This window comes from Jatropha curcas, chromosome 4 (genome assembly GCF_041381405.1).
Source record: "Jatropha curcas cultivar XTBG-Jc1 chromosome 4, XTBG_Jcur_1.0, whole genome shotgun sequence".
In the NCBI taxonomy this organism is placed as follows: domain Eukaryota; kingdom Viridiplantae; phylum Streptophyta; class Magnoliopsida; order Malpighiales; family Euphorbiaceae; genus Jatropha; species Jatropha curcas.
The window spans coordinates 7,691,300-7,708,369 of record NC_143154.1 but is presented as its reverse complement, the minus strand read 5'-3'; positions in this window follow the sequence as shown (position 1 = coordinate 7,708,369).

Sequence of the window (17,070 nt, the reverse complement as noted above, 5' to 3'; positions counted from 1 at the left end):
TCTTCCTCATTATACTGGTTCATCTGGGACACTCGGAGAAATTCGGACAGGTGAGAACGAGGATCATTGTCTCCTTCAAACACGGTATGCTTAAAAGTCTTGAACGAGGCAGAGCTGGTTGGGTGCAACACATACTCAGTGATGTGAAAGTTGGTGACCGGGTCTTTCTCCTTTACTGCCGCCATTTTGTCAAATCTTTCTTTCAGATCGGCAAGTTGTTTAAGCACATCATTCTCAACAGGTGTGACATTTCCCACAGAAGTCTGATTATCTGACACGGGATCTGGCACTGTGAATACTCAAATTTTGAGGCTCAAAGAGCCAGTTTTTTCGGACTGCAAACAGTCCGGCCGGACCGAAGGCCATTCGGGAAGTTCATCGGAAATATGCCAATATGGTACTTGAAACGTCCGGAAAATTACGAGGATCTCGGAACTGGTCTCGGAATATTTTTTGGAGGTCCGGAACTCCCGGAAAAGCCCTCGGAATAAACCTGCCTGCCCCGGTGGCTCAGCCACCGGAGCCAGCCACCGAGCCGGCGGCCCATCCCGGCGGCTCAGCCGCCGGGAAGGCCGCCGACCCGGCGGCCCAGCCGCCGAAAGACCGGCGCTTGGCTGCGGGAAGGCCGCCGAGTCGGCGGCCCAGCCGCCGAGCCGGCGGCCCATCCCGGCGGCCCAGCCGCCGGGCAGGCCGCCGACGAACCGGCGGCCCGGCCGCCAGGAGGGCCGCCGATCCGGCGGCTCAGCCGGCGGCCCATCCCGGCGGCCCAGCCGCCGGGCAGGCCGCCGACGAACCGGCGGCCCGGCCGCCGGGAGGGCCGCCGATCCGGCGGCTCAGCCGGCGGCCCGACCGCCGAGACCCGGCGGCCCGGCCGCCGGGAGGGCCGCCGATCCGGCGGCTCAGCCGGCGGCCCGACCGCCGAGACCCGGCGGCCCGGCCGCCGAGACTTGGCGGCCCGGCCGCCGGGCGGGCCGCCGAGCCGGCGGTCCATCCGGCGACCCAGCCACCGGAAACAGTCCGTTTTGCGCCTATAAATACAGGCCTCGGGCCTCCTTTTTTACTCACTCAGTCTGTGTTGACGGACGCTCCTTCCCCCTACGCTCTTTGCGATTCTTTACTGCTTTCTTGCATTTTTTAATTTTAATTTCATTTTATTGTTGTGATATTTGGTCACTTAAAATTAAATTAAAATTAATTCCCTTAACGAGGAGCTTAACCTGGAGTTAAGAAGCGGTCGACGATTAAATCAGGTACGTAAACAAAACTCCGCCTATTTAATTTTAGCACTTCATGCATGCTTCTCTTCTACTCCTTTTAATTCTACAACTGCATAAATGCATTCATGTCATCATATAGGCAAGTAAATTGCCTCAATTAAAGTATGATTAAGCTAAATGCCCGGTTAATTAATAATCGTGGTATTAAAGCCTAAATCCGACAATATTGGCTTAAAATATCTAGTCTATTAATGGCTATGGTATGATTGCCTTTATTTCGAACAATTTTTTCGGCTTAAGTCCAGTTCATCAATAATTGTGACTAAGTAGCCTAAATTATTCACGTTCTTTTGGCATTAAATTGCCTACATTGCAGTTTGATTAATTACTTTTGGTAAACAAATTGCCAATAAGTAAGATCAGTTATTTTTTTTTTAGCAATAAAACGCTTAAATCAAAGTTTTGGCAAAATGCCTTAAAACTAAATCAATCTTTTTGGCTTTAAAAGCCTTAAAATCAATCATTTTGGCGACAATCGCCTAAAATCAATCATTTTGGCAATCAAATTGCCTAAATCACTCTTTTTGGCTAAAAGCCTTAAAATCAATCATTTTGGCTACAATCGCCTAAAATCAGTCATTTTGGCAATCAAATTGCCTCAATCAATCTTTTGGCTAAAAGCCATCAAAATCAACATTTTTGGCATCAAATGCCTAAAATCAAACCAATCAACCTTTTGGCAAAATGCCTAAAACAATCAATCCTTTGGCACAATGCCTAAACAAAATGCACAAAGCATACACACACTCATGCATAAAGCATCCCATTCAAAGCCCTCTAAAAGAGGCCTATCGAACTACGTTGACTTTGATCTTCCATTCAAACGGAAGTACGTAGGCACGTTCGGGATCTAACCCCGGGCGGCAAGTTGAATCACATAAACATCTTTTTCATTGGTCTAAATTATTTCATCTTCCTTGCAAAACATTCATTCTTAGGTTAGTTTCATCAGCATGACATAGTCTCGGGATCCACCTCGGGTTCAAAGACCTTGTGTCATAGCCTATAGAACCTATCCTTCAGGACTGTATGCACCCAATGATGAAAATCATATCATAAACAGATTATGGTGTGTTGTTGTGCGCATTCATGGCATACCATAAACATTTGGGTAAACACAAAGAGAGCAGAAAACACCTTTTATCTTCAATCATGCACAGTTGGACAAAGAGTCAATCTACCTCATATCACTCCCATGATACACCAAACACTATACCTAATCCAACTACCCTTATCCTTACAGGTGCCCACGATCCGAGTGCCTACTCAAGTGCCAATCACACCTACAGTGCTATCACCAACTTCACCAGCTTCACCAGCTACACCGGTTACACCAATGGCATCACTGTCTGACATCCAAAACCTTATTGAACAACTGGAGGCTAGAATGGAGGCCAGAATGAATGAGGCATTGGCCGCTCAAAGGGCTGCCCTGATAGCTGAATTGGGGAATGGTAATGGTAACGGAAATGGGGCCTCGGCCGGAGGAAGTGGGCCTGCCGCTTCCAATCAGGGTCCTGCTGCTGCTGAACCCACAAACCCTGCCTTGAACTTGGATGACGTACCCTCCAAAACTGCTTCTGAGCTGGAAGCTCAGAGAATGAGAGAGAAGCTAGAGCTTTTAGAAAGGTCAATCACTGCCCTCAAGACCCATAAGGAAGTGGTGGACATGGACTCCTTGTCTTTGTTCCCTGAAGCCAGATTACCAACTAAGTTCAAAATGCCCAACATGGACAAGTTTGATGGAACCACTTGTCCTAAAACTCACCTGAAGATGTATGTGGGTGCCCTTAACCCATTCGGATTGAGCAGTGAGCTCCTTGCTCAGTTGTTCCAACAATCTCTCACCGGTGCTGCATTGAGATGGTTTGTCAGCTTAGATCGGTCTAAGATGAAGACCTGGGAGGATATCTGTAATGCATTTAATTCCCAGTATCACTACAACATGGAGGTGGATGTTACCCGAAGGGAATTAGAGACTACTAAGCAGAAAAATAATGAACCTTTTTCCTCGTTCCTTACGAGGTGGAGGGCCAAGGCCGCCCAAATGATTAACCGGCCTTCAGAACAAGAACAGGTAGACATAATAATAAAGAATCTGCAACCTGTCTACCAACAACGGTTACAAACCCAGTACTTGCCAACGTTTCAGTCGCTCATTGCTACTGCTACGAAGGTAGAAGACCTGATCCAAATGGGGCAACTGAAAGACGACGCAGGAACCTCTAAGTACAAGAAACCCAGCCAAGCTGGCAAAGTCCACGAAGTGGCAAGCATTACCCCCACTAACCCGTTACGTGTGGGGAACATGAGAAATGGCAGCCAGTCAAGAAGAACATACACTGATCTCGGGATGCCAATCCTTTTGGTTTTCCGAGAAGCTGTCAAAGCAAATTACATCAAGCCTTTGGAAGCAAGGCCCCCACCAAATCCTTTACCAAGGAATTACAAAGCAGATGAATACTGTGAATACCATCAGGGGTACGGGCATAAGACTGAAGCGTGTTGGACACTTAAGAACCGCATACAAGATCTGGTGGACAATGGCTCAATCATCCCGAGAAGTAAACCAAACGTTAGTACTAACCCCTTACCAAATCATGGGGTAAATGCTATTATAGATGACCAGGAACTGATCGATCCTTTCGAACTGTTCCTAGAGATGAATAACATATGTGTCCTGGATCTGAACGACCTAAGTGAAGAGGTCGATGCTATTACCAGAAGCGGGAGACAGTATGAGCCACTGGTTTTGGATAAAATCCACAACAAGCCCTACCAGAAGGCAGAGGAGCCAAAAGAGGACCCGGTACTCTTACAATTGAAAAAGACACAAGCTAGGGTATCAATCTGGGAACTGTTGGCAGCATCCTTTCCTCATCGCCAAGCTCTTTGCAAGGCTTTGAGCCAATTACAGACGTCAGTGGAGGTTAGCCCTGAAGTACTAGTCTCCACTCTCACCCAGTCATCCAAAGTACAAAGCATCGGGTTTTCTGATGAGGACCTGCCTAAAGAGGGAGGCAGTCATAATAATGCTCTGTATGTCACAGTCCAGACCAGAGACAAAACGGTGCCCATGGTTCTCATTGACAATGGGTCAGCTCTGAATGTCTGTCCACTAAGGGTAGCCAGCTGTTTAGGGTTGGAGGAAACAGACTTCACTCCATCAGATCAAATAGTGAAAGCATACGACAGTACCCGGAGGGAAGTATTGGGGGTCGCCACACTGAAATTAACAGTTGGGCCAACTGTGATGGAAGTTCCGTTTCAGGTAATTGATGTACCAACCAGCTTTAATCTGCTTCTAGGTAGACCATGGATACACCACACCAAGGCAATACCCTCGTCCTTGCACCAAAAGGTCAAGTTTCCCTATGAAGATAAAGTTGTCACCATCCAAGGGGATGACTACAATCAGCTGAAAAAGCCAAAGGGCCAGCCTCTCTTTGAGGTCAGTCCTGAAACTGCCAACCTACCTCTCTCAGGATTTCAGTATGACACCATGCAATGCATAGAAGGAAAGCCTGCCAATTCTCGAATTCTCTTTGATTTCGGGACAGTACAGATAAACTGCATAGTGCCTCTGATGCTGAAGATGTCCTACCTGCCAGGAATGATTATGGCAAGGTCAGGAAAAACATACCCCGTACTGCAGGCCTGGGAATGTCCGGTAAATGAAGGAACTTATGGACTGGGTTATGAGCCTACCGAGGAAGACCGCGCTGAAAGGATAAGGCGAAGGAAGAAGGGAGGCATACAAATGCGGCCATATCATCTGACTTTGAATAGCTATTTCTGTAAACCGGGAGAAACAATTCCTTATTGTGGCTTCCCGGAGCCATTCCCCTGCCCGACTGCTAAGAAGATGCTGCCTGGGTTAGAAGTATTTGCCGATGTCTGGGGCAACGGGCCCGAAACCATCACTACACTGGAAATCGAAGACTTCATGCAGCCTAGTCTCTTTGATGAGGTTGCAGTCATCACAGGAAATGACGGGAATCAAGATCTGCTCAGCCTGATCAAGCCGAACAGAGGGCCTCTTACCAATTGGTACATCGAGGAGGAGCGCACTGCTGATAAACCCCTTCCCGAGTCAAACCTAGCACCAGAGTCCGTTGTCAAGTCCTGTATTGAGTCTGAATCTGAGTCGGAAACCGAGTCAAGAACCAGTTCCACTTCTGAGTCGTCAGTGTCGGATCTAGAAGATCCAGATGTCAAATTTGATGTAACCTTTGAAGACGATTCCGTCATATGTAATAAAGGCCTGCAAATTCTTGATTACCCCGTGTGTTTATTTTTCCAAGCATTTCCAAGCAAAAATAATCAGATAAATGAAGTAAAAAATGAAAAAGTAAAAATAATAATCGGCAAAGAAGAAAATGAACACACATACATTGCATCTGATTGCATGAACAGGGAACAGGTCAGTGAATGTTTGAAGAAATTTGCTGATTGTTTTATGTGGAGGGCCAGTGACATCACGGGAATTGACCCAGCAATAGTGGTGCACAAAATTCCAGTATATCCAGAGGCTAAGCCAGTGAAGCAAAAGCTAAGGAGGCTAAAGACGGAGTGGTCCTTGAAGATCAAGGAGGAAGTAGCTAAGCAATTGGAAAACAAGTTCATAGAACCCATTGCCTACCCGACTTGGTTAGCAAACATAGTGCCAGTTCCTAAGAAGGATGGAAAGGCGCGAATGTGTGTGGATTACCGGGACTTGAACAAAGCATGTCCGAAGGACGATTTTCCCCTGCCACATATCGATCTATTGGTGGACCGAATGGCTGGACATGAGATGGTCTCCTTGACTGATCTCGCAGTCGGATATAACCAAATAATGATGCATCCGCCAGACAAAGAGAAGACGGCATTCATCACAGAATGGGGGACTTACTGTTACAGGGTTATGCCTTTTGGGCTCAAAAATGCCGGGGCAACTTACCAAAGAATGGCAACGACCATCTTCCACGATATGATTCACAAAGAGGTAGAAGTGTATGTGGATGATATGGTGGTTAAATCAAAAACAACTGAAGACCATACAACAGCACTTGAGAAGTTCTTCTTTAGACTTCGAAAGTACAACCTAAAGCTCAATCCAGCAAAGTGCCTCTTTGGAGCTACATCTGGAGTGTTTCTGGGGCATTTGGTCAGTCACAAGGGCATAGAAATTGATCCGTCGAAAGCCAAGGCCATTTTAGGAATGCCAGCACCACGGACCGAGAAGGAAGTACGAGGTTTTCTGGGTAGGCTACAATACATCAGTCGGTTCATCAATCAGTTGGCTGATACTTGTGGTCCTATTTTCAAACTACTCAGGAAAGGAGTAGCGGTCAAATGGAACGAGGATTGTCAGAAAGCTTTTGATCAAGTTAAGCAATACCTGCTATCCCCACCTGTTTTACAACCACCAAGGCTAGGAAAGCCTTTGCTATTGTACCTATCAGTGACAGAGGAAGCTATGGGTGCAATGTTAGCTCAGCAAGCAGAAGATACAAGGGTAGAAAATGCCGTGTATTACCTCAGCAAGAGGATGCTAGAATACGAATTGAAATATAATAAAATAGAGAAGCTGTGTTTGGCTCTGGTCTGGGCATGTACAAAGCTGCAGCATTACCTCTCATCTTACACTACGCATGTCATTTCTGAATCGAACCCCTTGAAATTCCTTATGGAGAGGCCGGTTCTAGACTGTAAGATGGCTAAGTGGGTGTCAGTGCTCGCAGCCTATGACCTGAAATTTGTACAAAGAAAGGCAGTGAAGGGCGGAGCTTTAGCTGATCAATTAGCGGAATTACCGATCGAAGACCGAATGCCGGAGGTGGAATTTCCCGATGAGGACTTGTTAAGCTTGGAAAGCGAAGCCTGGGAGATGTACTTCGATGGAGCTTCGAACTATCATGGAAATGGGGTTGGAGTTGTATTCAAAACTCCTTGTGGAGAATACATCCCAATTGCAGTTAAACTAGATTTCGCTTGCACCAACAACGAAGCCGAATATGAAGCTTGCATCAAGGGGTTAGAAGCGGCCCTTGAAAAGGGAATAAAATTCCTCAGGGTTTTCGGAGATTCCAACCTAATAGTCTCCCAAGCCCTAAGGAAATGGAAGATTAAAGAAGAACGTTTGGTTCCTTACCTACAACGTTTGGACGAATTGGCTCAACAGTTTGAAGAGTTATCGTTCCACTACCTGCCGCGAGCCAAGAATCAGTTTGCCGATGCCCTAGCTACTTTGGCCTCCATGGTTAATGTAGAGGGAGACCAAGTCATTCGACCTCTGACAGTCCGGCTACAGAAACAGCCAGCACATGTTATGAATTTGGTGGATGACAAGCCTTGGTACTGGGATATACAGAATTATCTTCAGAGTGAAGCCTATCCGGAGGGATCCACTAAAACTGATCAACGGACATTGAGACGGTTAGCATCTGGATATTTCCTTACTGAGGGAATTCTGTACAAAAGAAGTTGGAATGGCCTGCACCTGAAGTGCGTAGATGAAGAAGAGGCTCAAACCATCATGGATTCCTTACATAATGGGGAATCTGGTCCACACATGCATGGGATGGCCCTGGCTCGGAAAATTATGAACCTGGGTTATTACTGGTCAACTATGAACGAAGATTGTGTGAGGCACACACGGAAATGCCACGAGTGTCAAATCTTCGCTAAACTGCAAAGGCAGCCTCCGATCAATCTGAATCCCATAGCCTCGCCATGGCCTTTCGCAACTTGGGGCATAGACATAATTGGAAAGATCCATCCGAAGGCCTCTAATGGCCACCAATTTATCCTGGTTGCTGTTGATTATTTCACAAAGTGGATCGAGGCAGCCTCCTATTCGGTTTTGAATGCCAAGAAGGTAGCACAGTTCGTTCGTACCAACATCCTTTGTCGGTATGGAACACCATTCGAGATTATCACTGATAATGGATCTCATTTTCAAAACGAGTTTTCAGACCTGCTGAAGCGAAAGAAGATCCAGCATCATAAATCCTCTCCCTACCGTCCACAAACAAACGGGGCTGTTGAGGCTGCAAACAAGGCCATAAAAGTCATTTTGCAGAAGACGGTGCAGAAGCATAGGGCATGGCACGAACAGTTACCATTTGCCTTGTGGGGATACAGGACCTCCATCAGAGCGCCCACCGGGGCAACCCCGTATTCCTTAGTGTATGGTATGGAAGCAGTGCTGCCTATTGAGCTGGAAGTTCAGTCGGCAAGAATTATCCGAGAAAGCCAGATCAGCGAAGCAGATTGGGCCGAGAATTATCATATGCAACTCTTGGGTATGGACGAAAAGCGATTGCGAGCAATCCACCAGACTCAAGTTTATCAAAGGAGAATAGCGCGGCATTTTAATAAAAAGGTTAAAAATCGGAAACTCGAAGAAGGTTGTTTGGTTCTGAAAGAAATTAGACAGCCAATCATAGACCCACGTGGGAAGTTCCGTCCTCATTGGGCCGGGCCCTATGTGTTGAAGAAGATATTATCCGGCGGAGCCGTCGTCTTGACTGATTTAGATGGTTTGGAATTTACAAATCCATGTAATTTAGATCAGTTGAAAAGATATTATGTGTAATCATTGCATGATGTAAATGAACTACATTAGGCCTGATTCTCTTTGGAAAAAAAAAGAGAAATTATATATCGGAGATATGTAGGCAACCCTCATTGGGTGCGGTCTAAGCATTAGTAAAAAAAATCGTCATTTCACAAATTTCATGCTTCTTTGCCAAAAAAAAGAAAAAGGAAAATAAGAAAAAACCCGCTAAGTTGAAAACCCGAAAGGGCGACTTAGGCAAAAGTCGGGGCCCGCTAAGCTGAAAACCCGAAAGGGCAGCTTAGGCAAAAGTGGGTAGCTCGCTAAGCTGAAAACCCGAAAGGGCGGTTTAGGCAAAAATTAGAGCTTAAATAAATAAAGTTGGAAAATGCTTGGAAAGCTAAACAACATTCTCAATTTAAGCAATAAAGTCAAGAAAATGAAGGAATCCAAAATAAAGTTAAGTCCAAGACAAAAGTATAAAACATACATCCAAAAATCCAAAATCCCAAATAAAGATCAAACAACAATGAAAGTCCAAAAAACCTATAGAAGTCTAGGCATCCCGTCGCCTCCGCGGGGCGGCATCCTCTGAGTCTCCTATCTGCCCAGCCTCGCCGGTCCGAGGAGCCAACATAATCTCCTCACCAGGCCCAACCCCATCCTCAGCATCAGCCTGAACCCAACCTTCGAGTACGCTCAGCAGTGCAGTCCTCCTTGGTCTCTCAATTGGCCAGACAGTAGTAATAACCAAGCCCGATACTCAGGAGAAGTCTGAACACTGGCAGGGTTAGGCAAAGGCCTAACCATTTGATGATCTCTTACCCAAGCCCTAAGGACAGCTCGGGTAACACCTGGAGTGATGGCCGAATCAGCTGAAAAGTCATCCTATAACCGGAACAGTTTGATCTATCCCCATTTGTCTAAAACGCGCAAAGCGCAGTACCAAGTACAATGGGTGAGGCCCAGAAGATAAACCCGAGAATGGCGAAAGCTGACCTGGATGAAACGAGTAACATTGTACCAAGGAACGAACCACAATATCTCATCGGGGCCCAACTCAATCAGCCATGAAGTCCATGCATCAGTAGAAGGGCGTGTGATTAAGATCCTCCGGGTACGATACTGAGAAGGATTGTAGGGTAAAAGAGTAGGAGCGGCAACCACTTGGAGATGGTCCCTCAACCATACCTGAGTAATGGATCCTTTCTATTACAATGAAATAATAAAAGGAAAAGGAAATGGGAAAGGTAGTAAGGGGAAATACCTGGAGAATGATGGGAGAGACTGTCCATTCCTCAAACCCTAAGGCAGCCCTGTCGAGGCTCCTAATAGTCTCTGCCAGTACGAGACCACCGATGCAACCCATGTCTTCCATTTGCCAAACCATGGGACAAAGGCGCAGATCCCCGAAGCCTGGATCCCGGTTAAACAAGAAGCCAGCCAACAAACAGAAAACTAAAGCCCGCATCCTCAGCCTCATCCGGTTTGGGTCATCTGGTTGAGCCTCTGAGAACTCATCAATCAGGGGCAGCAGGATCGCTTTCTGGTCATTAACGATCATAGCTCTAGCTTGGGGCCGGCTGAATCGAAACAGGGTCTCAAACGATCTAATATACCCAGCTTTTATCTCATGCCTGACCAAAGGGGCATTAGGGTCACATCCCACAATGGCACAAAACTCCTCAAAAAGAGGGCACATCTCTTCCATCATGGCCCCGAACCGGAAAACGTGGGCCTCGGGGTCCCAAAATCTAATGCAGGCCCTCAAAAAATCCCAATCAATTACCACGCCTCTGAGAGTAATGGCAGGAGAAAGACCGTACCTCCCCAGATTGATCTTTTCAACTTTGGAGAGACTCCTAGTCCAGCTGTGCATGCTATGGTTATAGAAGGGATTCATTGTTCTTTTCTTTCTTGTTTTATGTTATCTTTCCTCAAAAGAAAAATGATAAATAAATAAAAATAATGAAAGACTGAAAAATAAAAATAAAAATGAAAAAAATATAATAATAAAAAATAAAAAAAAAAATAATAAAAACTGACCGAAATTGGACTTTTTCTGGCACAGAATTCGAGAAGAGAAAAAAAAAGGGGCTGAAATCCAGCTTTTATAGAAGGAAATTCAGAGTCGGTGGCCCGGCCCGGCGGCCCAGCCGCCGAGCCGGTGGCTCGACCCGGCGGCCCGACCGCCGTGTCGGCGGCCCAGCCGCCGAGCCGGTGGCTCGACCCGGCGGCCCGACCGCCGAGTCGGCGGCCCAGCCGCCGAGCCGGTGGCTCGACCCGGCGGCCCGACCGCCGAGTCGGCGGCCGAGCCGCCGAGCCAGTGGCTCGGAACGGCGGCCCAGCCGCCGAGGGCCAGCGGCCCAGCCCGGCGGCCAGCCGCCGAAACCGGCCGCCGAGCCGGCGGCCCAGCCCGGCGGCCAGCCGCCGGACCCGGCCGCCGAGCCGGCGGCCCCACCCGGCGGCCAGCCGCCGGCCCCCAAAAAAAAAAAAAAAAAAAAAAAAAAAAAAAAAAAAAAAAAAAAGAGAGAAACTGAAATAAAATCCTTTTTGTTTTTTCTCTCTTTTCCTCTCAGACCTAATAAATCATGCATACATGTTTTTTTTTTTTTTGTCAAGTTTTGTTAGTACTGATCAAGTGCAGGTACAGATAAAGCTCAGTACAAGATACATATCAAGTGCAGGTACAAAAGTTCAGTACAAGATACATATCAAGTGCAGGTACAGACAAAAATTCAGTACAGCAATAAAAAGGTAGAGCAGAAGCTATCAGCGGCGGGGCCTCCTCCTCCTCTGATCATCAAAGGCCATCTGAGTCCAGGCCACAGCCACTTCTTGCTGCAATCCAAGAATCAGCTCCATCATCTGATTAACCAACCCGACAGGAACCTGAAAGTTATACAGAAAACACGAGTCAATATCAAAGCTCTTACAAATCCTTTTTGTGAGAGATGTATCAGGTTTTACCTCAGTAATGTCCTCGGAAGGAAGAGCCAGGCGATCCACATTCTCCAGGGAGACTTCTCGAGTAGCTGGAGGGCCGTCGGGTACGAAGTGGGAAATACTGTAGGGTAGGCGGAGCGTAACTAGATCCGGATGAAGCGGCCCGGTAGCCTCCAGAATGGCCCGAGGAGCCCTAGAAGGGCCTGCCGGTCGGCTAGGCCCGGCCTGCGAAGAACCCCCAACCGGAGTAGAAGAAGTAGGATCAGTCACAGGCCTCCTCCTTGGAGTCCTAGTTGAAGGACCCGAAGCTCGGGAAGAGCGAGTGCCGAACGGCTGAGAAGGAGCCGGTCCTTGGAAATCATCAAGACGAGATCCAATGGGCTGCATTAAAGTAATGCGGCAGAATTCATCATAATCTCCCTCCATAACGAATTCCAAGTATGGAATGCCCTCGGTATGAGTAGCAGTGAGCACCATCTGTTTGCCCGCTCGCATGTCAGTGGGAGGGGGATAAGGGACAGAACGGCAGCCTCTTATTTGGATGTCCACTCTTTCGCCCAAGTAATATCGGCGTAAGAATGGATGCGACAGAACCACCCTCCGCTGAGTCAAAGTGTCTGACCGCTGGAAGCCAGAATCAGCCTGAATCCAGCTCTGTAGACGGGCAGTCATTGGCCCCACTTCAGCCTACAAGATTTTTATGTTAATAAATCATTTTTATTTAACATATCTAAAATCATTAAAGCACATACCAGTTCCAAAGAGCATGTATCAAAGAAGGCTCTCAGTTCCTTCAGCGATTTCTTGCGCCGAACAGCGTGAAGACGTGATTTGTACCATCTCCAAGCCAAAGGTGCCAGCCCCAATTCAAGGTCAGGCTGAAGCAGCTCGGGGCGAGTGTAAGGAAAGTATTCGAATGCCCAAGTCTGTGTAAAAGAAGAAAGAAAAAAGAAGAGTCAGTGAAAAAAGAAAAATCCAGATGTAGGAAAAGGAGAATGTTCCTTACATTACCTCCCAGAAGTAGTAAGTTCCGCTGAGTTTGCAGTGACCTCGACTCAGAGCACACATATCATCATACGTGCGGCTCAGAATAGCACCAGCCCAGTCATACTCCTTTAAATGGGCCAGATTCTCCAAACTCTTCAAGATAGAGGGGTTAAATCTCTCTTTTCTGTTGGACCAGAAGGTCGAAGCAAATAATAGCAGCAAGGTAAATCTGGCTACCTGAGTAGCCGTCAACTCTCCCCGCCCAAATCTAGCATAGATGTCAGGGGCCTGGAGGGATAACCAGCGCCTAGAAATGCTCAACGCGGGAGAAACCGTGCCAGGCTCGACAATCCGGGGCAGGTCCAGCCCAATCAACTCCAACATTCGGTCAGAGGAGATCTCAGACCTCCAATCATCATACAGCTCAATCGGTCGAACTCCGAAAGGGATCCCGGAAATCACAGAAAAATCCGTAGGAGTCATTGTCAGCTCGCCCCAAGAAAAGTGGAAGGTGTTGGTAGTGTCCCACCACCTCTCGGCCAAAGCACCCAATAATTCCTTGTGATTGTTCCGAGCCATGTCCAGGTGTCTTAGATAACCCAGATAAGACGGGCGGATAATTGCACCCACCGGGTGGCTGTAATCAAGAATTTCGGGCGGAACTCCAGCTATTGAACTCTCGCCGACATCCAACTTAATACGGCAATCCTAAAAGGTAAAATGACCTAAGAGTTACTCCTTGGTTCCTTACTAAGGGTAATATCTTAGTGCTTTCCTAGCATGCATACTGATAAACATAATGAGCAAAAAATTACAATTTTGGCCTAAGGCCTAAAAAAATCACAATTTGGCCTAAGGCCCAACAAAAAATTCACATTTGGCCTAAGGCCCAATAAAATTCACATTTGGCCTAAGGCCCAATAAAATTCTTTGTTTGGCCTAAGGCCCAAAAAATCACATTTTGGCCTAAGGCCCAAAAAAAAATCACATCTGGCCTAAGGCCCAATGAAATTCCCCTTTGGCCTAAGGCCCAAAAAATCACAATTTGGCCTAAAGGCCCAATAAAAATTCACGTTTTGGCCCAAGGCCCAAATAAATAAATGAGAAATGAGCTTACCTGGGCAAAGATGCCGGTCACGGAGGCGTGGGTATCAGCTTCCACCGCCAGATTGGCATCATCAAGGGAGATCCCCAGAGACTCCAGAAGGTCTTCATCACTGCTATAGCCTGCCATGGTGAGAAAGTTGAGAGAATTGGAGAAGCTCTTTGTTTTTTTTGAAAGTTTGAAATGAATGAAAAATGAATTCTTAAGCTATTTATAAGGAAAAGGCCAAAAGGCGGGTCTTCTGGACGCGTCTATTTTTCGCCTCCAAAATTTGTGTTTCAGACAACCACCGACTCCCATAAATTATCTTTATGGTCACCGGTGGGGGGCAACTGTGAATACTCAAATTTTGAGGCTCAAAGAGCCAGTTTTTTCGGACTGCAAACAGTCCGGCCGGACCGAAGGCCATTCGGGAAGTTCATCGGAAATATGCCAATATGGTACTTGAAACGTCCGGAAAATTACGAGGATCTCGGAACTGGTCTCGGAATATTTTTGGAGGTCCGGAACTCCCGGAAAAGCCCTCGGAATAAACCTGCCTGCCCCGGTGGCTCAGCCACCGGAGCCAGCCACCGAGCCGGCGGCCCATCCCGGCGGCTCAGCCGCCGGGAAGGCCGCCGACCCGGCGGCCCAGCCGCCGAAAGACCGGCGCTTGGCTGCGGGAAGGCCGCCGAGTCGGCGGCCCAGCCGCCGAGCCGGCGGCCCATCCCGGCGGCCCAGCCGCCGGGCAGGCCGCCGACGAACCGGCGGCCCGGCCGCCGGGAGGGCCGCCGATCCGGCGGCTCAGCCGGTGGCCCGACCGCCGAGACCCGGCGGCCCGGCCGCCGGGAGGGCCGCCGATCCGGCGGCTCAGCCGGCGGCCCGACCGCCGAGACCCGGCGGCCCGGCCGCCGAGACTTGGCGGCCCGGCCGCCGGGCGGGCCGCCGAGCCGGCGGTCCATCCGGCGACCCAGCCACCGGAAACAGTCCGTTTTGCGCCTATAAATACAGGCCTCGGGCCTCCTTTTTTACTCACTCAGTCTGTGTTGACGGACGCTCCTTCCCCCTACGCTCTTTGCGATTCTTTACTGCTTTCTTGCATTTTTTAATTTTAATTTCATTTTATTGTTGTGATATTTGGTCACTTAAAATTAAATTAAAATTAATTCCCTTAACGAGGAGCTTAACCTGGAGTTAAGAAGCGGTCGACGATTAAATCAGGTACGTAAACAAAACTCCGCCTATTTAATTTTAGCACTTCATGCATGCTTCTCTTCTACTCCTTTTAATTCTACAACTGCATAAATGCATTCATGTCATCATATAGGCAAGTAAATTGCCTCAATTAAAGTATGATTAAGCTAAATGCCCGGTTAATTAATAATCGTGGTATTAAAGCCTAAATCCGACAATATTGGCTTAAAATATCTAGTCTATTAATGGCTATGGTATGATTGCCTTTATTTCGAACAATTTTTTCGGCTTAAGTCCAGTTCATCAATAATTGTGACTAAGTAGCCTAAATTATTCACGTTCTTTTGGCATTAAATTGCCTACATTGCAGTTTGATTAATTACTTTTGGTAAACAAATTGCCAATAAGTAAGATCAGTTATTTTTTTTTAGCAATAAAACGCTTAAATCAAAGTTTTGGCAAAATGCCTTAAAACTAAATCAATCTTTTTGGCTTTAAAAGCCTTAAAATCAATCATTTTGGCGACAATCGCCTAAAATCAATCATTTTGGCAATCAAATTGCCTAAATCACTCTTTTTGGCTAAAAGCCTTAAAATCAATCATTTTGGCTACAATCGCCTAAAATCAGTCATTTTGGCAATCAAATTGCCTCAATCAATCTTTTGGCTAAAAGCCATCAAAATCAACATTTTTGGCATCAAATGCCTAAAATCAAACCAATCAACCTTTTGGCAAAATGCCTAAAACAATCAATCCTTTGGCACAATGCCTAAACAAAATGCACAAAGCATACACACACTCATGCATAAAGCATCCCATTCAAAGCCCTCTAAAAGAGGCCTATCGAACTACGTTGACTTTGATCTTCCATTCAAACGGAAGTACGTAGGCACGTTCGGGATCTAACCCCGGGCGGCAAGTCGAATCACATAAACATCTTTTTCATTGGTCTAAATTATTTCATCTTCCTTGCAAAACATTCATTCTTAGGTTAGTTTCATCAGCATGACATAGTCTCGGGATCCACCTCGGGTTCAAAGACCTTGCCTTAGACATTGGGCTAATTAATCTAGTAACTAGATTAATTAAAATTGGAGTCACTTAGGGTTTTTCCTAGTTTACCCTAAAACAATTAAACAAGGTGGCGACTCATACATTCACGTGCATTTCTTCCTTATGTCACATGCATTCACATGCCTATGACATTTTGGGGAGGGGTTCACAATGGCAATATCAGAAATATAATGCATTAAAAGTGATAATAATAAAAAGGTGTAATTTTGAGGCGAGCCCGACTCTAGCCTCGTTTATTGAGGATTCTAGGTTGTGCAACACATTTCCCTAAGTTCTGACTGGTCAGTTTGGTTGGAAGCTCGCTACTTAGGCTGAAATCCATAGGTATGCCTTTGTACCTTGTTTGTATGAGGATCAGGGCACAAGAATTTCTACCATCAATTAGAAAGGTAGGGTTATAAAGGTGCCACTCGTGGAGTGGGCTTATAGGTTGTCGGACAGACGGGGCTTAGGGTGCCAAACGGGTTAGGCTTTGGCTGAAAACTCATTTTGTATTGGGTGTCGGACAGCCCGAGCTTGACAGTTATAAAATGTCAGACGAAATGGGCTTAATTGACAAAGATCGAGTTTGAGTGGTTATACCCTAGAACGACGAGTTTGAAGGTCGGGTGGTGCAGGCGTGCAGTTGCTTAGCTCCATATTGATAAATGACCAAAGAGGTCGAGTCTTTCTCCAAACTCAATCTAAGGATGGACATGAGAACCCTAGTATAGTCTTTATAATATTGTTAATTAAATAATTATTAATTAATTCTTAAATTAATAAATAATGAATTAATTAACTAGTAGCTTCAGTCTGAGGAAGACCAAAGTGTTACTGAAAGTCAAAATGATCGACTTTTAAGAACCAAGTCAGGCTTTGGCTCAACAAAGGAAGAATTAGAGCAAAGTCAGACTTTAAGGCCTTAAAATCCTTCGCAAAGGGAGAATGAGAGTAATTGATGCTTGAGAAGTACTCAAGAGGT